General features: G+C 37.1%; 1 protein-coding gene across 3 annotated transcripts in view; it reads left to right on the top strand.

The window, feature by feature from the left end:
- The window catches only part of CHRM3 (cholinergic receptor muscarinic 3), a 269,142-nt gene that overhangs the window by 158,142 nt on the left and 85,211 nt on the right, over positions 1 to 25,789 (top strand). The window lies entirely within an intron of this gene.

Raw genomic sequence — 25,789 nt, forward strand, 5'->3', positions numbered from 1 at the left:
TACGGTCTAAGCTTCAATATGAGAAGGTTAACTAATTATCATAGATAACTGCAAGGAAAAAATTCTACAAAACCAGCACGATGTATGCATGATCTTTTCAAAGAATGACTTAGGGCAGACTGCATTAGAACAAGCTGGCAGGTCGTACAAGGGATAAGGTTGCTGTAGCACAGAAATTGTGCAGAAGTACAGCTGTCTAATGTCACTATGATTTCATTATTCTAGTTTAATAGTTTAAAAGTGAATTCTGTGTAATGTTCTTCAAAGGCCGCTGGAAAAAATCTGTAGTAACAATACTGTGCTCAGGGTCCTTCCTGATCTCTGCAGTCAGGATTGGTTGTTCTAAGTGTAAGATTTTTAATTTTTTTTTAAATAAACTATTTCCTGTTACAAAGTCTGAAACAGAAAAACAGTATAACATAACTTGAACCTTTTAATCAGGGGTCGTTTGGAGATTTTTCTAAATTTGGATAATAATACACACTCCCATCTAGCAAGCAACAGGGTTTTGAAACACAAATCACTTTGTGTTTTATACTGGACATATTGATTGCTTGCTAGATGCTGTTCTCAATCACTTTTAATGCTGTCCTTCCCATAGCAATAGTGTATAATTTTTTGGATGTAAATTGATTAGATATCATGTATGCAAAGAAACATGTGCAGTATTGTGTTTCATTGCAGAAGGTGTTATCTGAAACGTTCACACTACTAAGGAAGGATAAAAAGTGTTGAGGCAAGATTGTGCTTGTTCTTTGTTTCTGTATGAATTCATTCCTCATGTTCTGGCTAATTTTTAGGAAAACTTTCTCTACTTCCCATGTAATCAGTATCTCCATAGAAATTTCTATTATGCCAAAGCAGTAAAGTCATATGTTTGTAAAAAGGCCAAGTTCCTAAAGGACAACTTGAAATATTGCTCCCAGATGGATCAGCCCGAACAATGCATTGTGAAAACGTAATCATGTTTAGGGACCTGCCCATTAAGCGATACTGCCATTAGTGTTTGTGACATTTTTGTTGTGCAGATGAAAATATAATGCAGTATTCTATTCACTATTGCATGTCATGTAACGCTGAAGTTCTATATTTGTTTTGCATGGCATTTCCCCAGTAAATTTCTTTCCTTCAAAAACAAAGTTTCTGCCATCCGATCTGTCCCCTCCTAATCAGTAACAACAGGGACAAGTTAATTTGTCACAGTGGAAGCAGCGGAAAAAAATCAGCAAAATGGTGAGCAAATAGATTAACAATCTGAGCTCATTTGCTGCTCATAAGCATGCAGAAGGGAGAAATGTGATTTAAATCCTTGATTTAAAATCAAGGAGAAAATTGCTTGATTTTCACACCTGAGCAGGCATCAGAAAACTCCACCCTACTTAAGATTTCTTATATGTCTAGGAAAACTCACTGATTTACTATAGGTCTACATCAGGCAGAGCATCAGCACCTGGTCAAGGGAGGGGATTGTCTCGCTCTGCTCTGCACTGGGGCAGCGTCACCTTGAATATTGTGTGCAGTTTTGGGCACCACAACTTAAGAAAGGTAGTAAGGTATTCAAGAGCATCCAAAGGAGGGTGAAGGGGCCTGAGGGGAAGCCATATGAAAAGCAACTGAGTTCAACTCTATCTGTTTAGCCTCAGGGAGAGGAGACTTAGGGGAGACCTCACTGCAGTCTGCAAATTCCTTGTGAGGGCAAGAAGAGGGGCAGGCACTGATCTCTTCTCTGTGGTGACCAGTGACAGTACCCCAGGGAATGGCCTGAAGTTGTGTCAGGGGAAGTTTAGGTCGGATATTAGAAAAAGGTTCTTCACCCAGAGTGTGATTGGGCACTGGAACAGGCTCCCCTGGGAAGTGGTCATAGCACCAAGCCTGCCAGGGTTCAAGAAGCTTTTTGGATGATGCCCTCAGGCACATGGTGTGGCTCCTGGGAATGGTCCTGTGCAGGGCTAAGAGCTGGACTCAAAAATCCTTGTGGGTCCCTTCCAAATCATCATATTCTGTGAAATGCTGTTGCCACTTACTCACTCACAACCATTAGGAACCTGTCTTCCACTAGATTTTAACCTTTGATGAGGTGGTAAGGAAACATAATATTTGTAAAAACAAAGAATTAAACAAAAGATATTACACGTGTGTCAGTTCTATTTTTGCTGTTTCTGTTGGAGCAAGGTCAACTTTAAAATAAGAAAAATACTAATTCTAGTTTCACACTCCTTGAAAATGAAAGGGTATCTAAAAAGTGCCTTCATAAAAGGATCATCAACATGATATTATAGCTGTAGTAACTTGTGAAGCTGCACAACATATTTATTCAGTCTGCAGGCCAAAACACTATTGCTGTCTCTTAAGGTCCAGTAGCTTTGAGGATTCAGGTAATCAAAATAAGATCCTTCCGTCTTCTATGCTTTCATCTTCCATTGTTTATCACCTGTAGTTGAGGTTCTTTGAACCTACCATCAGTCAATTATTATTCATTGCCTACTTACAAGGTCTTCAGTTATACTTGTGCTTTTCACAGCTGCTACCAAAGAAATCTTAATATAATGTATTTCAGAGCTAGCAGAGGTTACATACCTTCAAATGCTAGGAATCTGTTATGAAAGATATAGAATTTTTTATTATATGAATTTTATGAATTCTTAGAAAACTTCAGAGAATGTTGAGTCATATACTACTTCATTTGTATACACTATCCTATTTATGTTCAAGAAATGTGTTCTTAGATCTGTATAATGATTTTACCTGCATCCCATTTTATCTTTTGAAAGAATCATTATAATCACCAGTCTGCTTTGTCCCCAGTCTAAGGTGATTTCATTGACCATTTGTGAGTGCTTAATATGAATCTGTGTCCCCTAATTGCTTTGTTTCTGTGTGAGCCATTTTCAGACTTCTACCACAGACCAAAGATATTGCACATATGTAAAGTGGCAAACCCGCCTAATGTGCAAGGTTGTAAGACCTTCAGTTTCTCCAAAAATTTTCAGATATGGGCAGAAGATAAAGTTTTAGAAATGATACTGTTATGCCCATTTAAAGAACAACTCTTTCTGTTACACTAGAGAAAAACACTGGCTGCATTTCAAAGTTGAAAACATATTTTAGCATTTCTTAACTTTTCTAGTCCTGATCTCAGTTTTTTTCTTTCATCTTTTTACTGTAGCCATGCTAAATGGATTATTGTGCCCAAATAAAAACCTTCTCAAAGGGGACCCTATATCTGTATACTATGAGGAATCTTGATATCCTACTTCAGCCTGTTTTCAGCCTTAGTTTTCTTCTTTCCTGTTCTGTAAGCCACAGATAAATATAGTTAACATGATCATTGCTGTCTTATTCATAAGTTATGATTCTGCTTTGTTTTTTTAAATCTTTTGCACAGTAACCACGCCTAACTTGAATTCTCTGTGTGAGATGGATAAAAAAAAAAAAAAAAGTATACGGAATTCAGAAAAACCTGGAATTAATTTTTTGTTTGTTTTTTTTTGTGTTTGATTAGTTGGTTGGTTGGTTGGTTGTTTTTTTGAGTTTTTTAAGATATATGTAATATTTTAAATATTGTTGTCCTGATGTTCTAATCCATGAAGAAGTTTGCCTCTGACCCTTTTTATGTAATATTTTTTTTCTTTTTAATACATATAAAGCTATTTGAAAGATGTCATCAGATTCTGTATCTTTCTATTCATGCAGAACTATTCCAGGAAGAAGAGGACAGTACTCTAAAGAACATATCTCCATTTAACCGAAGTTTAAACTAGCTACACCAGTGTTTAGATTAGCCCCTTACACGTACTTTTCTTTCCAGATTAATTTCCTGCATGACTTTCCTCTAGTTTAGATAACAGTTAAATGATGTTTGTAGACCTTCTGATCCATGGCTATGACAGTTTTTTCCTAACTTGTATGTTATACCAGCATGGAATCAAAGTAGCTGAGCCAAGGACTGATCCAAAGACAGACTGACTTTGGAGGAGTATGGACGAAAGTGGAGAACTGTTTTGATTTCCTCCTGTGTAGCATAAGCAGATGCTGAAAACATCTATGAGCTCATACTCTAAACAGCATAACCTCTTCTAGATTTTGCAGAGATTAGAAAACTCAATCATAAATTCTAAGTTTGATACAATTTTTACTTCAGACTCCATAATCCCAAAGTAGAATTTGTTTCTTTCTCAAACGTGGTTCCTACTATTACTGTCCATCCATTTTTTGTCTCCTCTTAGCAATGCACATTACCATTTCTTCTTGGTCTGCATGAACATGATTGGCTTGGGTTCTCCTTGCTGTCACTGACCTTTTGACAGAGTAAAAAATATCCAACTTCATGCCTAGTAAGCTAAAACAGCACAGCATATTTTGTGTTCCTGACGAGTTGTTCTGTCATGCCTGTGGCTCTTCAGTTTCCTGTAGCAAAATTGTATTGCTCTTGAATTATTGTTAATAATTGAGGAAAAAAATGAATTATGAATTTTGTGGGTTTTTTTCCTTAAAGTCCACAATAAAATAAGTAAAAGTTAGAATAATCTATAAAATTTCATAAGAGTAAACTCTGAATTTCTGTCTGTAAAGAAGGTGGCAAAACTGGTGAATGGCTGCTGTTATCATTTTACTGCAGTTTGACTGCCTCTGAATAATTTTTTGACAAATCTCTCATGGGTTCATGGGAAAGTGATTCTGCCACCTGCAAACATCTTAAGAGGGACAGAAACTCTTGCAGCATTGCAAGGTCTGGAAGAAGAGTAAGGTGCAGCATCTACTGGAACTGCAAAACTACAAAGTACCTAAAGCCAGCTTACATTTCCAAGGGCTTCTTTGGACCAGGGGCAGCTTGATGTTGTTTTTAGCCTTGTTTCCTAATAGAATTCATGCAATCGATAATTCCCTGTGGTGCTCTTTGTATGAAGATCCTCATAGGAAGGAAAGGTTACCCGAGACAGCAATCATGAGAACCTTGGTGGCAAGCACTGGGAGCAAGGGGCCGCCCCAGAGGTGTCATCCTCTCAGTAAATAGTAACTATGCATAGATAAGGAAATCATTAGATGTCATCTTTATTTAGAGATTAATTGGTTCCATTTTGCCAAACTTCTTGCTTGCCACCATTGATATTTAAGGTAAAGAGAATTGTTTAGGTTGGAAAAGGCCTTTAAGATCATCAAGTCCAACCAGTAACCTAGTACTGCCAAGTCCACCATATTAACCACATTATAAGCCAACACATTAACTGCCAAAGGTGTTTAAAAGAAAATCTGCAAATTAAGAACACATAAAATGAAACTGCTATGCAACACTGGCACTTTGGAGATAATTTTTCTTATGTAAATTTAATCTCAAAGATAAATTTAGGGTTTTTTTTAATTAGTAGTTTTTCCTTCTTAGCTCGCCATTAGCAAGGTGAAAAGAACATGGTGGCATCATGAAAAGTCCTGTATATTGGTGTGTTTTAAAAATAGGCCGTGGAGTTTTTATCTACCAGACTGTGATAAACTAATGACTATAGCTACACTGTAATCACTCAAGATAATGTGCCTCATATAAACATATCACAGCTGGCTTAGGATTGCTGGATCTGCACTAATTAGAGAGTGTGGCTCAAGTTAGCAGCTTGCATCCGTATCTACCAAACTTCTCAGACAGGCTGTACAGCCAGTGTGTTAACTGACCTTGGGCTTTATGTTGCTGCAGATGTCATTAACCTTTAGTATCACCGTACTAAAGTCTCTATGTCTGTGTAACTATTAAAGCTTCTAGAGTTTTAATTGAACATGGAATGTGAAATGGACCATCAACAATGGTCTTTGCATTGATTTTATGGGGCATGTGCATTCACTGTCTCGCCAGTGGATTCTTGGCCAAATGGAATCAGGCAGCTGTTCTTCAGCTTAGACATTAGAACTGAAAATGATAATAAAATACTTTTGCATATCTTCCTTAATCTCAAACTTTATAGCTATGCTTACAGGTTGATGCAAGATGAATAAACGTCCTTTAAGAATGTTCAGTGTGGTAATACACTGGATTCCTTTTAATTTAAAGCAGTGCGCTCTGAAATCATACTGGTAATGGCCACTTTGGATTTTAAATTATACCAATTACTCTACAGTGCCTCAATCCACGGAAATATTTCCAGACTTCTCTTAGGCTTTCTTTGGCACTGAAGAGCCAAGACCAGGGCATGTATAGCAAAATGCATCTACATTCTGAGCCCCATCAGAATACATTTTTAATTAGGGTCTTCAACCTCAAACTACAAAAGGTGAGCCATGTTGTCATCTCTGTACACAAAGCCTGTCTGAGTTGTTCCAGCAGGAAGCCCAGGCTGAATAGAAGATGGCTCTTCTGGAGTACTCAAGCTTCAGAAGCTAGACTTTTCCAGCCAACCAGCTAAGCAAACGCTGCACCCACTGACACAGTTCAGAATTGTGTTGCAGCAGAAAGTTGCCCTGTGATCTTATGGATTTCGAGAGACATTTATTTTCCTACTTTTTGGCCTGTATGCTCATGCTGGTTGCTCTTCTATCTGGCTGATGAGTACCAGTTTGGTACCTGGTTGGTGTGCATGGGTTGCAGCCTTCCATCATCGCTACCCATGCTTGGTGCCCTATGGAAGAAGCTCTGCCGTTGTGGTAAATGTAGTGCTTTACAACAGTCACATGGGCAAATTCTCTGTGAGTTCACCTCGTAATTTTATGATTTGATATAAGCAGAATTTAGTAATAAAATATGCTCTGCAGGCTTCAGCATAAGGTGGAATTCCTGCGTGTCCCTTTTCAATTTAGAAGACCATCTTCATTTGATTTATTTGGCCTTTTGTGTTTATTCTTTGAGAATGCTTAAAAAATCTCTTAAAAAACCCCCAAATCTCAAAGACACTTAACTCAACATTCACATTTTTCATATGTGTCAAGACAGCCTGTCTTCTGCCTCAGTTAATACAACAGCTGCTGATACCAAATAACCTCTCACTTTACAAGTTCATTTCTGGAGGAACATATTTACCCCTTTTACTCTCATTAAATGGGAATAAAACATTTGTATATTTTTCCCTGGGTGCAAATAAGGGAAAACTGGTCTCAAAAGAAAACTGATACGTAAAACAATCTTCTCGCTACTGATCTTTCCTGCTCTCCCATCTCAAATTGCAGATTAAAAATTCAATAACCCAGATGCGTTTATATAACATTACAACATTTTTAAACTTAAGAAAACAAAAACTAAACCACTGTTTTGCTGAACTTTGATGAAGGGCAAGCTTGGCCTAAATATTGCTTTTGGGGCAGGTGTGTTTTTAAGTTGTTTGATTTTGTTTGTTAGGACTGATATTATATAAACACATCTAAGTTATTGAATAATTTTATTTTTTACTATAGAGCAGCAGGAATTAGGAGGAATCAAACAACAGCTCTGGAATGAGAAACACCACTGAGAGGACTCAAGTGTCAGTAGCAGGTGTCAGCAGGGCACTGGGCATGAGCACAATGTTCAAATCATACCCCCACGGGATAGGGCCGGTACATAATGATTTTGCTGTGTCTATACTTGTGCAAGAATCTGGCGTGTTTCTGACCCTTTGATATCTTTCAGAATAATCTGCTCTGGATTAAAAACATAGAAATATAAAAAGGAAAATAGACTTTGCAAAACTGTGTGATGTGCCTGCAGAACTCACCATCAGAAAGTGTTTCAAGATACAAAAGTAAAATTAGATTTTCCCAGATTTTGCATGTTACGGTAGGGCTTCCTTGGTTCTAATAAGAACCACTTTTTTCTAACTCAGTGCAGGGCTTACAATCGGTATGAGCTCTTACTACCCTTGCTTTTTTCTATGGTTAATAATTTTATACTATTACCAACCTTTTTTTGGAGGGGGGACATAAAAGAAAACACAGAGGGCAATGAACTAATATTACAATCAACAATCACAAATTTTTTCTATTTTATATTCATTCATCTTATCTAGAGTGGAAAAATTCATCTTTCCCTCTGCCAAGAAAGTTCAGGACAAGATTAAGTTAGTGGATACATACGATAAAGGTACTAATCTATGGTAGATTTCTGAAGTAATGCTTACGTTTATAACAAAAGCTTATTTTGCTGAAACTGAACATGTCCTTCTTTATATGGACAAAGAAAAAGCCAAAACTTAACTCATGAAATTATATCTTGTCTAAAATAAGAAATTTTTTTTTTTAATTCTCTAATCTCTGGATTTATCAAATTATATTTAATGTGTTCCAGATGCTACAAATAATCTTCAAATAAAGTATGGAAGTTTGGGAAAAGAAAAAAAATTTATTGGTGTCCTTTCAATTACAGCTGAACTGATTTGGGTCCATAAATGTATTTTCAGGTACATGTTTTTGCAGGTAACTTATTTGTGAATTATTTATAGTTAATTCTGTCTTTTGATCAATCACTAGAGTGGACACTATGTAATTATCAGAACAGAATTATTGTCAGACCAACTATTTTATAATAACTGAGTGGTTTTAAGTGTCATAAGAATCAAATAATATTGCATTCTTTCTATTATTCCACCAAATGCAATATATACAATAGGCTTATTTAAGATATTTCCTGTCTCAAAGTTAAAATTATATGAAGTAGTTACTTTTGATTTCTAATACAGGCTCTTTCCATATTCCTTTGGCAAGACCATAAGCCCTAGACTTTACCAGCTCTTCACCACAGAACGCTGATTATTGCAAAGCTGCATGTTTGGGGTTCTATACTTAATTATGAGAGCTTAAACTGTAAACATAGCATCTTCTACAGTATATAGGAAAAGGCACCTGAAAAGCCATCACAGTGTGTGAGAATCTCCCTAAAAGAACCACTAGAAAATTCTGAGAAGAGAGATGGGGTTTGTAGCACACCTTTCATGCAGAATAAAAGGAAACTTCATCTTGCACTTGTTAATTTTTTCCTGTTGTCAGTCAGCGGCATTTGGCACACACTGTAGTTGGAAGAGAAAAGTATTGTTTCAATAGAAGTTTGAAGAAAATGTTCATGCTTCCTGCCCCCAGAGAGTATTCTAACTCTCTGGGAGTGAAGCACCATGGTTGAACCTTCCCCAGCAGTTCTGCCACCAGAGCCCTCCTACAGAGCTGAGGCATCCTGGCCTTCAGAGAGTGAGGGGCTCCCCTCTCTCCTGAATAACTTGAATTTTTTCATATAAATGCAAAGATCTGCAGTTTGTATCAAGTCTGTTTTATTTTGCGTCTGGTTTGGTGACCCCAGGGAAAGGTGTTAGAGAAAGCCAAAGAAAGGACTCCCTGTTTACATGTTGGGGGGGAGGGCTTGGTTATTTCAGGGGGTGGTTTTGTGTGTTTTTTGAGGGGATCCGTGGGTTTAGCTTTTCCATTCCCTTTTAGGGCACCATTTTGAGCTAAGTAGCATATAATGAGGCAGTTATTGAATTCTGTTTTGTGTCTGTATAACTCCATGTCATGAAGAAAACCTTCAGTCAAGCGTGGTTTTAATAACTGCAAACTGATGCCAAAATATTAATGGGTTTAAAGGATTTTATCCTCTCAGGTCTCCAGAAGAATAATTTAAATTTTTTATTTTTTCCTTGAGCACTGTTTTTTAATTTTCTTCTTTTTTAAAAAAAAAAAAAAATTCATTTTTAAATATCAGTGTCTTTCCTACTTGTTTTCATACATTTGAAGGGGTTTTATGTTTTGTCAGCTCTCAGTAAAAATTAAGGTCTATTCATAAGTCCTGATTATCCCTCTGTAGCATTGTTGATAGAGGGAGGGAAGAGGAGTGGGAATGACAGCAACATAACAAATGAGAGAAGAGAGTGACAAGGCTGAAAGAGGTAGACTAAAGTCCCTGTGTCTAAGGCTCCAGAAAAATGAGGTTGAATTCTTTAAATAAGTTATGTCTACATCTCACTTGAAACCTCAGTAAATAGGATGGAAGTTTTGTTTAGAGAATGGTTAATACTTCACTTCTTTGACTTCACTCCAGAAACTCTCTTGTTTCTGCAGACTTTTAAGATTGATAATACTTTTACCTCTCAAATCCCCAGGGAGCATTGCAGAAATGAATGGTGTCTTCCTCCACCTACCTGTCACAGAAGGGCTTTTGCTCACACCTGAGGGAGATTTCTTTACATGCTGGGACCTGACCTTATCAATTTTTGACACCCATGGCTTGGCTGGAAATTATCTTTTTACTGAGCATCCTAGGTTTGCTCCCAGTTGCAAGGATTTTGTTTGCACACTATTTACAGGAGTTGCCTTCTTTTTGAGGAATAATGTGCTTCCCACCTCTCAGGTTAGATTGAGACTGCTCTCCATGTTTCACCAAAAACTTTGTCTGTAGAAAATCAAAGGCTCCTTCTTTATTGCCTTTAGATTGCTTGTGAATGTGGTGAGGGCATCTCCACCTCAGAGCGGCTCTGCCCTGGCAGCTCTCCTGGAAAGAGCAGTCTTAGCAAGACTTCTGCCCTTCCCCAAGTTAGGGCCTATGCTGTGGTCCCTGCTCTTGCATTGACCCCACCGTGTGCAAGACCACAGGAGGCTGCAAGGGACTGATCAGGCTGAAAACTAATCACTTCAGGCCTGAGAAGTGAGGGGCTAGAGCAACCTATTCTTCAATTAAACTACTCCGTAATTGGGACTACACCTGCACTATCTCATCCTGAAAGTGCAGTCCCTCTCCTCTCCCATGTGTGTATTTCTTGAAGATCCTTCTTGATTCTTTCTGCAGGATGAGAGAATCTGAGTATAGCTATGCCTGTGGTATTTACTCTTCCACCTTCTTGCATTCCATAAATTGAATTATAAAATCAGAAATTTCCCTTTTCCAAGAGATTTTATCTAAATTTACATTTATGTATTCTTATGTTGTGATTTCTTTAATTTAAGTGACTTCTGGTTGCTCACAGTTTTTTCATGACTGACAGAGTATTTGATGAACTACAGGCCATAAATTGTGCATAATGGGCAAGGTCTACTTCTTAAACTGCCCTAAAACCATCCGTGACAAACTGATGGTTGAGGTCTCAAGTTGAGAACTTGGAGTTCTTTCCCCGTGGTTTCTTTGTCCTACTCTTTCAGCTTTAGGAACATGTAACAATATATGGTCATAGACCCCATTTCATCTTCAAGAGGGCACTGCTTTTACAGTTCCTATGCACTGAGCTCTTCTATACGAGTCCATGGCCCTTTTTCACTGAATTACAACTGAATGATCAACTCTTTAAGGCTTAAATTATGTTTAATGCCAACATCCAAAAGTAGGCTGGGAATCATTTTACATTCAATAAAGATAGTGCAATCCTACAAACTGATTAGTTTCCAGTTCACTCCTCTGGTTCATAGATATCAGTGGCAGTACATTGACAGAGCTAGAATACGTGGTTAGTGACTTGAGGAACAACAAGCCCATTTTTGCATCCTTGATTTAAATGAATTGTAGCTGCTGTGCAACCACACTAGAAATTTATATTCTGAAGTTGCAGAAAGATGCAATATGCCACCAAAGAGAAGTTCCACTTCTGCTTTCCTACTTCCAAGATTCAAAGCAATGTGACATCATCTATCCCATTTTTCTTCTAAAGGTAGAGGTAGATTTCCCTTGCACAGTGCATATCACACATCACAGCAATAAGCTGCTGTGACAACATTTCATGGTCCAAAAAGAATCAAGCATCCCTCGTTCCTGATAAATATGGAGTACTGGAGTTGAATGAACAAATTAAGCTCTGGGCTGAGCACAGATCTGGGTTTTCACTGGGAGCCATTGCTTTTATCATAGCACAGATTCCAGAGAAAAACATCATTTTACACATGAATATAGAGTAAAATGGTGGCACCTACATTGCACATGACTGTGTCACTAGGCTCAGAGTATTTATATGTTTCTGACAATGTGTGTATTCTTCAGTATCTTGGGTTTGATTTGGAGCCTGACTTGTACGCATAAAATCTGTGGGAAAATTTAAATTTTCTTCATTTTCTATTTAAAAGAAGACTTAGTGCCAAAACAAGATTTCATCGCCATTTTTGTATTGGTAGATAAGTATCTGCAGAAATACTGCCCGCTATAAGGTCACTAATAGCAAATGGTAAAGATTCCACACCAGAGACTAAATATTGGCTACATGTCCTAGCAGCGACCATGGGAGAATATTCCTTCACTTTGTGTCTCTGCCAAAGAAGTGATGCAGATCATCTTTTTACCACAAACTCACTGTTGTGTGCAGTAGTACCCATGTTTGCATGTGACTGAAAATTGAGATAGTTATTTATGCTGGTTGATTTTTTAATTGTATTCAGGTTGACAGAAGGAAGTTCAGTCTTTCATGACCTTGCAGCTGTTCCAGAAAGAGCCTACTAAGTGAAACACTTTACCATGATATTTGCTGTATTCTGAATTCATTCCTTATACTTAGAAGAAGAATTACTTCTTAAATAAAGGTAAATGTATCAATTTATTCCTAACCACTGATCTTAGCAGTGCCACAAGTGGTAATAAAGAGCAGACATAGAATCAATTGTACCACTACATCAATGCCAGGATAGTCTTTATTTTACTGCTGCACCTTGGCACTTATCATAAAAATTCACATCCTTTCAATTTATGCAAACATGAAAAATTATTTTGCTGTATTGCAATCTATGTTACTTTTTGCTAAACTTTATTTCTCATGAGATAATGGCAAAATGTTTACTTTATTTTTGTTCATTTAATACATCCATAAGTGTCGGCACTAAAATCCTATGGTTGTATATCCAGAAGCTTTATTTCAGTTTTGTGAAATAGTGCTCATCATAACTCCTTTTCTCCTGTGGCTACTTTCTCCTTGACTTATAGATAATGCAGTTAATACAATATTAAAAGTAACCATTGTCCCACTGTTGCTAATTGCGGCAACAGGATATGAAAGGAATATTAGCTATATTTTTTTACTAGTGCAGTATTAATGGATCCTAAAGTGCAAACCTTTTCCAAATGAAATAGCAGATGCAAAATGCTGTAGATCAAAAAGGTGAACTGTCCAAAAGGTCAAAGCAGGCATGTGCAGGAGCACAAACCTCATGGCTTTGTGGAAAGGTACAGAAAACAGTGCTGGCTGCTTTGGTTAATAACATACATACTTCTATACCTGCAAAATCTTCTTGAGGTTTTGCTGCATCCATCTGCCCTTGATCCAGAGGTTTTTGTGACTTTCCTGGAAACACAAGTAGGATGGAAGGAATTTACTATGGGATGTCATTATCTTACCCTTCTGAAAAATCAGATGAGTAAGATAATTTGTTCATTAGAGATGCTGTGTTTTTTGCTGATGCACAGGTCAAATTATGGAAGCGTTTCTTAGGATCCTTCTTTCATGGATGGTGTTTTGATTATGTTATTAAATTTAGGAGGCAGTAAAATAGCAAACAGAGTAAATAGAATTTTCTTTTCATATTGAGAACCTTTTGGTTCCTTTTGGGAGATTTCTCTCCTGAGAGAAAGTTTTGAAATTTATGCCAATCCTTTCAAAATAATTTTATTTGCATAAACATACAGAATTGTTCAAAGGAGAACTCTGGATATGATAAATTTCACAGTACTCATTTGCGTGGCTGAGAAACAGTAACATTGCATTTCCTATCCTAGTAAATTTAACAGGTATAGCAGTCTAAGTTCACGGTTTGTTCCTCAGTTGTACTTTCGGTCCTCTCATATTTGCCATTCCTCTAACAGATGCCTATCAGTTTGCAGTCTCTAGATCAGATCTGAAGTAAGCTGATTTTTGTCAAGCCACTGGGTAATTCTGAATTCTTCATCTGACATTTTTTAGTATTATGCCGTGGCAGCTGTCCTGTGTAAGTCAGGGATTCCTCTATCACCAGCACACTGAAAAATATCTTGTAGCATACTTTCAGCACATGGCTGTCAAAGGTAAGGGAGGGAAATGCTTTCTGTGTATTAAAAATGTAATAACTGTTATGTGGAATTAGGGGATAAGCTCTGTTTTCATTTGGGTTTGTGAAAGCTTTGAAGGAGCAGCTGTGTGGGCCTGTCATAGCATCCCATTAGTTTTTTGCAGATAACATGCTATTGTCATTGCACTGGTTCTTCAATTCAGAAGGAATCTGTGACAGGTTCTTCTTGAAATCTGTTACACTACTAGGAATGTAATAATTTAACGGGGCAACACTGTTAATTCCTTGTGTCAAGGGGCTTTGTCTGTACAAAATACTTAGCAGCAGCAGTGTTCAATATGTTCTTAGTACTTTTATTTCAGCTCAAAGAGCAGCATTTTCTCTTAGTGCGAGTGCTGAAACAGGCAGTATGTTTTCCTTTATCATATTTAGTGCTGCATGAGGAGCAGATAATCCTCAATTCAAGCTGATAAGCCTGGAAGGGATTTCAGCTGCTTGTTTTAGCAAAAAAATCTTTTCTCCACCTGTTTTATTTTTTTGTTGGTCATGGGTTCTTTTGATAAACAGTTTGTATTATCAATACAACAGAAGGGTATTTTTTTGTCTAGCATGACAGACACTCTGGCTGGCTAACCCATCAGTTTAATGTGAGATACACCAAGAAAAATAACAAATTATGATTAAGGCAACAATGTGATTATGAATCATCCTCATACTGACAAAAAAATAATGCCTTCTGTAGAAAGTATCATTTCAAAATCAGCTTTTTAGTGTTTTAGAAAACTGCTCCAGCATAAACATATACTCTTAAATAGACATTGCGTCAGCCATGAAACTCACATGGCAATCCTTTTTGATTAAAGACTAAGGTAGTCAGTTTATTACTTGCTTTTGCATTAGAGATCTTCTCATATGCCTTGCCAGGGATTTATGTCAAGAATGGGTTTCAAAACTTAGCATATAGTTTGCATGAATGATTACTGTTCTGGTGATGCCCTCTCTCAGGAAAAAGGGCACTAATTTCCACAACCAAACTGAGAACACTTCATTTTGTAGATCCTAGTTCTTCGTCAGCTCTGCAGTGTGGAAAATGGAGATCATATTGTGAATATTTTGAGAGTATTCACAGGAATTCTTGTATCTCAGTCTGAGGTGATTATAGCATTTAGCTCTTGTTCTGAATAGCTTTCTGAAAAAGTAAGATGGAGAATAAAATGTTTTCTTCTACCTGAAAGCCAATTTTCCTGTACAGTTCAGCAAGGAGAAAGCCTTAAGCGGTGCTGAAACTGCCAGCTCACTACCCCAGCTATCCCAGTGGCTGTCTTCACTACCTGATGGTCTTGATAACAATGGCTGACAAGCTTTAAGTCTGTTTTAAAACTTGTATTTTAGGCAAAGCATAGGTACTCATTTTTTAAAACCTGTTTTCACTTTTCCCTGTTACGAAGATATACCATATTAAACTCTTCTATACAGACTTTTAAATACTCCAAATTTTCTTTCATTTACCTTTGTTAAAACAAAGGCAAAAATCTCTTCTGAAAGCAGGCTTTACATTAGGAGCATTTTTATAAAGTACATTGTATTGTGCCATTTTTGCTGATATTATTTTATTGGATGAGAAAAACAGAGAGAGAAAGCCAAAGTCATATCAAGTCAGAAACACTAATACTTAAGGGAATTGTTCTATGCACTGCATACTAAAATAATAAATGTTTTTTCATACAAAGGTCACAGCACATTGGAATTTTTAGAACTCCCAATTACATGAGTAGTGTTTTTGCATTTGTTTTAAAGAAAGGCTTAATATTTTAAGTAGCAGTATTGGTAGAAGATAATGAAGATTCTTCTGCAAGGTATTTAATTTGAGGAAAACAAAAAGAAAAGAAATGCATTTGACGGTTGTTTTTGTTTAATCGTTACATGTTTGCAGGTGACATTGCATTATTAGCATAAACTATTTCAAAATCAAAATATAAGTGCAATTCTTTTACTGTCTTTTCCACCAAGGGGTGATCTTCTAGGACTTTCTTTCCTCCAGAAATTGAGCTAAATACTTCCTGTCAGGACCCAATCACTTGAATAGTACTTAAATTCAACTCCCCTGTTCCAAAATCATCATCTATCCTCTACCCTGGGTAGCATATGATGCATATGCTCATGCAGTAAGCTGGTCAGGAAATGCAAATTCTAATCAAATTTTTTTTGTCCCTCACTGGAATGATTTATGTTGTGTATTCTCTAATATTAAAAAAGCGTGGTCAAAGTGAAAAACAGCTCAGAGCCTCTTTATCATATTGCCTGTAAATTATGATCTTACCAGCCAAAATTATGGCCCCAGGAATTCTTGCAAGGATCCCTCATCCATTTCAACAGAAGAAACTGCAGTTATGTCAATAGCCTGCCCTGCCCACCAAATCCTCTTGATATTTCTATATTTGAACCAAGATTTAGAAGGGAGATGAAATAGGGGAAAAAAAACCAGAGAGGCCGGTAAAAACATGTTCCTGTCTCTGTAGCCTGGCATAATATCACTAAAACAATATTTTAGATGATATAACATTTCTAAAATATATAGAAAAATTGCCCAAACTCCTGAGCTCGTGCTGTGGACGAGCACAGTGCAGTGATACAACATCTTGGTACTGCAGCTCTATTTGTTTGTTCTTGTGCTCGGAGTGAAGCCTGGGGACCTGTAGTTTTATAGAAATTACTGAATACCCTCATGACTTGAACTGGAAGGCAGGTCAGAGCTTTCTAGACCCCATCTCAGTTCCTCTTCAGATTGCTTAACTTGGCTTTGAGTTCTTGCTTACTTGGTACTGTTTTCTCATCCCTCTCTGAAATTTTTTCTCAGCTGCTCGCAGCTTACTATTCCAGCTAATTATGTGACAATCTAATAATTATTTGTAGGTGCTTGCTAATTAAAGTTAATCGTGTATGCACAGTTGTGATTTTCTCCCATTTCAAAGGAGTGTGATCACAGCCAATGAAAAGATGGAAGGAGGGAATGATTCAAGGTGTGTGCATAAGTTTCTTGAAAACTATATAAATGCTTTTCAAGTTTTTAAATGCTTTAGATTCAGCTACCAGTTCAGCTGAAAATGCTGCCAGGGAGTAAAAATAGAATTGTTATCCTCGGGTATACCTTAGGTATACCAATATTAATCCATAATTTCAGGTAGTGAAAATCCTGCCTGAGGGGCTAGAAGCTGGGACTGGGATTTCTCAGGCAAATCTCCAGGAGTGTTAAACTTATATAATGCAACCTTTGGTGATGTGAGAACTGGACTGTTCAAATTTTGTCAATATCAGCCTTCTTAGGTACATATCTGTACCTGTTTTCATTCTTCATTCTCCAGCCTACAGTTTATCCCATAGGAGTAAAACATTGCGAGTTTTAGTATGATGCTAGTCTGCAAATGTCTATGGTTTTTCTGTCCTGAGTTAAGTGTTCTATGGTAAATATATCCAAGGTGGTTTAGAAAATCACAGAGAGAGTGTTGTGGATGTCTTCCTTGTCCTTATGCCAGTGAATCTGAACTCTTTATGTGGGGTTCTAGACCATCATATATGCATCTAAATCTTGCTGTGTGTTTTTCCTGCTGCAGTTTTAGGTGGGCTTTGTTTAATGATGTATTTTTCCATGGCCTTTAATCTTCACTATACTTTCCTAAGAAAAGAACTCTCCTGCTAGTCTTTTGCAAATAAAGGGGATAAAGGATATATAAAGTACTTTCTTCTTTTCCCTACATATCAGAAAAATATTATTTTTAATTTATCTGGTAACGTGGATTGAATTGGTTATGAACTTGAAAAAATTCATCCTAGTCTAAGGAAATGTGGTCTTTGTGTTTCCACTGTGGATATGGCCATGAATGGCAGAAAGCCACAGTGAGGCTGAGAATGTGAAAGGGTGGATGCTGGTTAAAGTGACGAGTTGCAGCTGAGGAGCTTGATAGCACCTTGATAGCTCCTGACCTGGATAACAGGTGATAAGTTATTTCCCTGTTCCAAAGAAAATGAATTGGTAAAGAGGTTCACTTTCTCTTCCCACCCCAGAAAGGGGCTGGCAGTCAGCCAGACACACATATAGCGCAGGAAACCACATCCCTGCAACTGAGGAGCTGTGGATTACTTTCTCACACATGAAGCAGACCTAAAGTGCATTTAGCACTATTGCTGTATCCCTTACACCTTACTGGATGTTCTGTTTTTCTCATTCCTGGGTGCATAGTGCTGAAATAGGTGCCCCTTTCTTACCACCCAGGAGTTGTCATGAAGTGTTCATAACAGTTTTCACTGGAAAGTGCTAAATACTTCAGTACTAAAGTACTTCAGAAAGCTCAACTTCACTGATGGCAGTGTAAGTGCTTTGCTGAGCAGTGTCTTGCAAATTGCAGGTATGCATCGTAGTCCCATTGTTTTCCAGAGGTTTTGTGTTTTGGGTTTCCCAACCTCCACCCACCCTGTTACAGCTCTTAGTAACTCATCCATAGAGTTGTTCATGTGTTTCACTGATCCCAGTCCTGCACTGGCTCTGTGCCGGACTGCAGCCAAGCACAGTTGTAGGACTGGAATCGGGGTTAGTTATCATCTTTGATAAGCACCGGCTTTATGTTGAGGAGCAGCTTCAGGAGACTGAAGAAGCAGGAGAGCAACTAGTTTTCTTAACCTTACAAAACTGCTAGGGAAGGCAAGAGAGGACAGAGATGTGAAGAATAGGAAGAGGTTTTCCAAATTAGTTTGTGCTACATTCTGTGGTAAGTTGTTGTGTGCCACCTTGGTGATGCAGAACAGCCATAAAGCTGGTTTAACAACGTGTGGGTTTTTTGGATTTACTGCTTCACCAGAGCACTGCAAAACAACTGGAGTGTAATGATGAATCAGCCCTGTTTATTTAATTTTGTTTTGTATACTTGAGCTTTGCAGAAACGTTATTAATGGCTAAAACTTGAGAAACATTCGTCTTTGTTTATAGCAGAAACTGAAATAGTTGGGAAAAAAGTATGTTTTCCCTCTGGTTTTTAACTTTTTCAATTAACTTGCATTTGAATTTTCAGTCTCTTGAGACTCATTCTTCAATATCTTTTCTCAGGGTTGAATGTGTTTGTCATTTCCCCAGAGCTGAATTCCCTAGGGCTGTTACTTTACATATTCCTTAAATGCGAGGTAATATGCATTGAACAAATAAAAAGGAAGAACAACGCTGTAAAAGTAGTCATCATCTTACACAGTTATAATTATTACATGTTGTCTTCTTTTGTATCTCTGCTTTACCTTGGATATCCTCTTACATAATTTTATGTGCCTATGTTTTACTTAACTGTTACTTAACATTGTACTGTACCAGTTCTTTAGCAAATAGGCTCTGATGATGACAGAGAAATTGAAAGGTTAACAATGTACATGTTGTGATTCCCGCCAAAGACTTTAGACTTTTTCTATTGAGCGCCAAGGTGACTTTTAACAATTTAAACTGTGGAAATGAAATTTTGAAGTGTGGTGAAAATTATCAGCTGGATTCTTTAGTAGCACCTTAGAAAGTTTTGGTTCAGTGCAGATCTTCTCTTGGGCCGAAGAGTTTGACATTTTCCTTTGTATTTCATGTATTGCTCCACTACTTCTTATGGCAGTGAGTGTCAGCTAAATCTGAAGCACCTCTCTATTTGATTGCGTTTGATTAGTAATTTTCTAAGACAGTAATTTTACGAGCCAAAAGTTGAAAAATGGGCTTCATGTATTTGTGTTAAAATGGAAAGAATATGTCTGTACGCCCTGCCAATTTTTGGTGTTTGTGTTTATTCATTTTCAGCCGGTTCTTAAGGGAAAACTTAGGATCATAAACATCTAAAATCGAAATGCAATGATATTTAGTAAAATGTAATTTCTCATAATGCATCAAGTATTCTTTCCCTATAGATGGCTTCGCCATCATGGTGAAATTTGAGGAAGGGTCTATATTTGTCACTTTTCTAACAACTTACAGCCAGAGCTAATCTCGCCTTATTGGGAAAGATGGGTCCACAGAGATTATCCTGCGGTGTAATGAACCATGCTCCCATCCACCGAAGAGAATCTGAGAAACTCTAACTCTCAAGGTCTGTCTGCAAAACGTAGCTGCCAGCTTAGGGGTTCTTGAACAGCGGATGCTTTACTCCAATGCACCGTGCTCCAGAATGCGTAGAATAATGGATACACAGTGTTTGCAGGGGGAACAGAGTAGAAGTCACATAGGCCAAAAAAGCCAGATATCCTCTGCCAGAAATAAATCATACTGATTTTTTTTCAAAGCAGCTTGTAAACCCTTTATTTACCTGTGGATTTTTAAAATGGGATTCTAAGTGAAATACAGAATATTCACATTGAAAATATATTGAACTTAAGTTGAAATTTGGATTTCATGGCTTTCAGTGTCTGTGATTATCCATTTTATTATTAAGAAAATATAATAAGAAAAAAATTCTAATGGGAAATAAGCACATTATAACATTCTGACACTGAAAACAATAATTCCATTGCTTCCAAGCAGGTACCAGTAAGTTCTATTTCTCATCTGAAATATTTTCCATAAAATGTTATTGCAAGCATCTGAAATAAATCCACGTAGGGAATTTGATTTTTCTTAAAACTGTCAGTGAATAAACACACATGAAGAGACATCTTACTACCAATCCTTTTTATTGAGTTCTGCTATTTTGAATGTCATTAAAGTTAACTTCAAAGAATGCATCATTTGGACTCATTAGAGAAGACACCCTCAATTTCTTTAGAAGAATTCATGCAAATTTAAAATTTGTGTGTATGTATAGCTTGCAATTTCCTGTCTTCTTCTGCATAGTTAGTGGTATTTGTTTAATAGTAAAGTTTATCATTATGTACCCATGGACACAAGAAGTTCACTTTTTTGGTAGTACAAAAGTATAGCTCAATTTAGCTTACTTGTAAGCACCAGGTTTCTTGTTTGCTTAAAGAGGCTTTAGAGATATCTGGGATGGGTTTTGCCACTTGCTCTTTGAAGCTGTAATGTCACTGTTTCAGTTTTTAGTTTCCCCTCAGTGAACTTGCCCTGCCCATGGGCCTCAGCACCAGCGTTTTCTGAATTCTGCACCCCCCACAAGCAGCTGCTTTCAGGATCATGGGCAGCAGGGCTGCCACACATCCCTCCTGGCTCTGCCCCCTGGAGATCTCAATGCCCACACTTCACTGGATGTCACCAGCATGTTTTGGGGAATGCTGTGAGAGTGAGGGGTATGCACAGCCGGAGGTGAGCTCACTGCACTGCTCAGCCATCCAGCAGGGGTGGAGGTGTCTTGTGACTGCTTCCAGACTGAGCGTGTGCAACTGGGCTTTAAACCAAATCCTTTCAGCCTGAGGATCACTGACACAAAGCCTTCCAGGTTTGCTTTTAGAGACAGGTTTGTGTGTGGGTGGAATTTTAAAGCATACTTATTTGATAAGGCTGCAGTCTCTGGGTACAGAAAGCACCCGTTCATTGACAGCTCACGCTTTCCTTTGCTGCGAAGCAGCTGGACTGCTTGGAAGAGACTTGCTGGCAGGTGGCTGCAGAAGCACTGGCCTGTGCCCCTACTTTAACCTGGGCTGTCAAGACACTGATATTGGGTGTTCACTAAACAGCACCGGGACTGGAGCATGAAACTGGCATAAAGCCACCCTGGTATTTCCTTCTTTGCATGAGGGAAAGCACTCAGTGCAGTACAGTGAAATCCTGGCTCTCTCCTAGTGCAGGACAGTGTTCAGATTTGCTATGCCAGTGTAGAGCAGCCTGATTTACACTGAGAAGAGATACTATGGCAGTGGCAGCTGGTTTATTCTCTTCTTCTTCTTTTTTTTTCTTTTTTTTTTTTTTTCTGTCCTGTCATTTTCAATCCTAGCTCTTCAAGGGCTTGCTTTGAAACCTGGTGAAGCCCCTTGCGTGTTGTATGTGTTCAGAATGAAGTAAAATAAGCAATACCTTGCTTTTGTGTTCCAGAGGAGTCACTGCCAAAATACAGCTTTTCTAAAAGAACTTTTGAAGTTGAAAAGTTACCTTCTTTCTAATGTATGACCCTTCCAGCTTGCTCTGATATTTCCTCAGGTACACTTAAAGAGATTTTGTTCTTTTTTTCATTGATATATATTGCAGAACTTACTTGTAAAACTGTAAAGATACTTTGGTAGTTAATTCAGTTAGTGGCTCTATATTAACAGGATTACAATGGCTTGATTTCTCATTTGGAGTCAAAGTTGTCATAGGTGTTACCAGACTTCAGGTCTCTAGAAGTACAGAAGCAGTAGTAAATTTGCTGTACAACTTCATGGATTTCATGAACAGAGTTGAAACACCTTGATAAAATGAACATGTGCTATTTTCTGTGAAAATGTATCTTTTTTTTTTCTTTATCCTTGATAATAGTTTTATTCAAGAGCTTGAGTCCAAGAACATTCTTTGAACACAGCTATAATTGCTTATGAATATTCCAATTATTGAGAAGGCAGTGGTAAATCATCTTGTCTTCATAGAGAAAGAGGAGTGTCATTGTGTGATGAGGACTGTGGGTGGGTAATCAGGACTGTAGAATTTGAAATACTCTTTTTTGCTGTTCGCTCTGACTCTTTTCTTCAATTCTTCTAAATATGTCAATAATAGAGTCACCTTAGAGGGATACTGTATCACTTCAAAATGCCTTTCAGCTTTTAGCAAAAAAATGCAAAGACACAAAAATAACTTCTTATTAATTATTAATTTTCTTCTTTTACTTGTGATATATTGAAATGAAAAGGAAGTTATTTTTCAATGGCTTCTTTATGTAAAAATGCTAATAATACAAATATTTTAATGATCCTATGGATATGCAAATACTGATACAATAAAAAATATTATGGCTTTTTCTTTTATTCATGAAGATGTGCTTTTTTCCTTCTTTCGTAATAGCCCATTTTGGTTCCTATTGAAGTAACAGTAACTCAGTTCAATTATCCATTGCCTTCAGTAGAGAGTTCAATAACATCAAAATTAGAACAGCAAAAATCTTGAAAAATTTCAGTAAATTATTAAAAAATAATTGAGTACTCTGTGAACAAAGGAATTTTGAAAAGAGTTTTCAGTTATTGGCAATTACTTTGTTTTCCTCAGTTAAATAGGATAGGATGTATCTTACATTTCAGTAGGTTTGGCTGTTTTTTTGTGCTTTTAATTATTTGTAAAACTTGAAATGAAAATGCAGTGTTTAGGCAGAATTGAGAAGAGAGGAACTACACATAATATCTACAATAAATATACTAGAACTACACAGAAGTCTTGAAATACAGGTGAATAATTAATTTATTTTTTTAATATAAGCTGTGTGACAGTCACCAGATCAGAGAAATGACTAAACAGCACTGATTGATACTGATGTCACTATTACTAGGGATATTCTGATCTCCTACCATGAGAAAGACATGGGGAAGGAGAAAACCCCATACAGCTCTCAACTCTCTCAGTGTAACCCCTAGTGCAGTGCTTGAACTCCTCTCTCCAAGGATGTAAAAGTTTTTGAATTTTTTTTCAATTCTTTCCGTCTTCTTTTTTAATCTCTTTGTAATTGTTAGGTTGATGCAGTCAAATTTCTTCTATACATTTTCTAAGATAGACTTATTCTAAATTAGTGCCACAGAGATCAATTCAGGAGCTTCAAGTACTGAAACCATTATCTATTTAAATGTGAGACTCAAATTCAGAAGAGTACAGGGTGGAAATTCTACTAGATACTCTTCTCTGATTCACATGGCTGGTGGGGAAGATTTCCTGATTTTTTTTTTTTCTAATCACAGTATTATTTTTCTTTAGTGTGTGGGTGTTCTCTAAGGGGTATATACCTCTCTTCAACTCTTACTTCCTGAAGTTCACTGTTAGTGTCTTAAGTGAATTTTGTGCCTTAAGTGAATTAAGTTTGTCTACTGATGTGTGACTTTATCTCTTGTTTTATCGAACACCCTGCACAAAACTGATAATTCCAGGTGAAACAGACCAAAAATCTGCCTAAGATGTAGCCTGAACTATTAGAAGAAATGCTTAAAACACAGTTTAGTCCTTCTCTGAAGTAATTAAAAACACTTAGGACAATATCTGCAATATAGTTCCTACAGTGAAGTAATTCTAAAACATCTTCCAGTATTTCTGTGACATTCTGAAAAGGAAGTGTCTCTTTCTTGTTGAGTGTTATGGATAGCATCAGTTATGGTACAGCATGTAATATTATTTAGAGTTTCAGAAAATAAATGCCCTAGATCCACTAGCCTGAGAGAGGAAAAAAAAAAAGCATTAATGATCTAGGAGCTTCCTTAAGATACAGAAGCACACTACATTACAAGAGTGAAAGAGATGTCAATTATCCATATTTACTGTGTTTTTATGATGAATTGCTACTTACTGAACTGCATTGATGTAGTAGTAAAATATGAAAATAGTGAGATCAATTCCAAACCCCTTTATTTTGCATTTCTTTGGTTGTAGTCATGTGTTTCAACTAACATCTACTTGATAAAATGAGCTGCTGCTTTCCCACGTGCCCCAGCCCCAGCTAAGCACCTCTTTGTGGAACACAGTTTGTGAGACAAACATAGGTTTGCTATGTAAGAATTATTAATGTGTCTCTGAAAGTAGGATTTATGTGTCTGGGCTCTGTCAGACAAGAGAGTGAGACACATCCTCAACACTTTCACCCAAAGACAGAAGGCACTCACGAGACCAGCAGTCACATCTGAGATACAAAAAGAAAGTGCCAGAGCACAGAACCTGCAGTGATGGAATTTTGTTACTTAAATATGCACATGATGGCAAAAGAAATCAGTAACCATGTGCAACCTTTATGGCAGCCCCAAGAGGTGATGACCATCATATCCAACCGTGGAGTGCCATGCCTGTGATAGAAGTGTAGCACACCTAGTCCTCACAGGACTCTGGGCTGTTGATATGAGGAAGGCATCACTGCCTCCCTCTCACCATGGACTAGTATACCAGATGTGAATGCAGTAATCTTGGTGAAGAGAGAGGTTATTTTGTACTCAAAATCTCTAAAAAAAAGCAATTAGTTAATGGGAAAACTTTTTTTTCTCTGTCTACACAAAAATAAAATGGTTACCTCTGAGCATTAAATTTGTGTTAGCCTATATCATGTGAAGATACACTGCCGAAATGTATGATCTCAGAAACAAAAAGGACAAATTCTATACATAGGAATTTGTGAAATAATAAAACCTAGATGTTTATTATACAGTAGACACATAACTTCACAAAACTTCATGTAATGAACCTTTTATGCATGCCTTAGTTGATCATTGTTGATTAATAAAATCATGAAGCTGTTGATACTGTTGTATTTTGCATTGGTGATTTGAGATGAATAAGTTTAATGATGTAGCTTCAGATGTTTTTTCCAAAATGTTAATTCAGTATTCTTATGTGTAATACGGAGATAATATCTAAAACCTCTTTAGTTATACTTATCATAAAAAGAGTTTTTAACATCCTCTTCTCCTACCCCTTTTTTCCTCCTAAGGCTTTACAGTTTAGGTCACAAGTAGATTGTTAGTAAAATTGTGCTACTGGTAGATCTCGGGATAGCAATTAAGTACAATCAGATAGGTTAGTCAATTTCTAGGTACTGTGTACATTCATATACGCATATGTAAATGTGTTTATACATATACATCCATGCACTTCTAGTATTTTACTAAAATAAAATGCTGTTTCTGTTAAAGTTCTGCATCCAGTCTTGACAATTATTATAAAATTCACGTTTTCTTCTTTTTTGCTGGAGTATAGTTAGTGATATTTCATATGCATATGTGAATATGCTTATGTAAATATGTTTATATATATACACTCATGCACTTCTAGTATTTTGCAAAGATAAAA

This window comes from Empidonax traillii, unplaced genomic scaffold (assembly GCF_003031625.1).
Source record: "Empidonax traillii isolate 1590-97213 ecotype Southwest subspecies unplaced genomic scaffold, ASM303162v1 scaffold466:size1224651, whole genome shotgun sequence".
Classification (NCBI taxonomy): domain Eukaryota; kingdom Metazoa; phylum Chordata; class Aves; order Passeriformes; family Tyrannidae; genus Empidonax; species Empidonax traillii.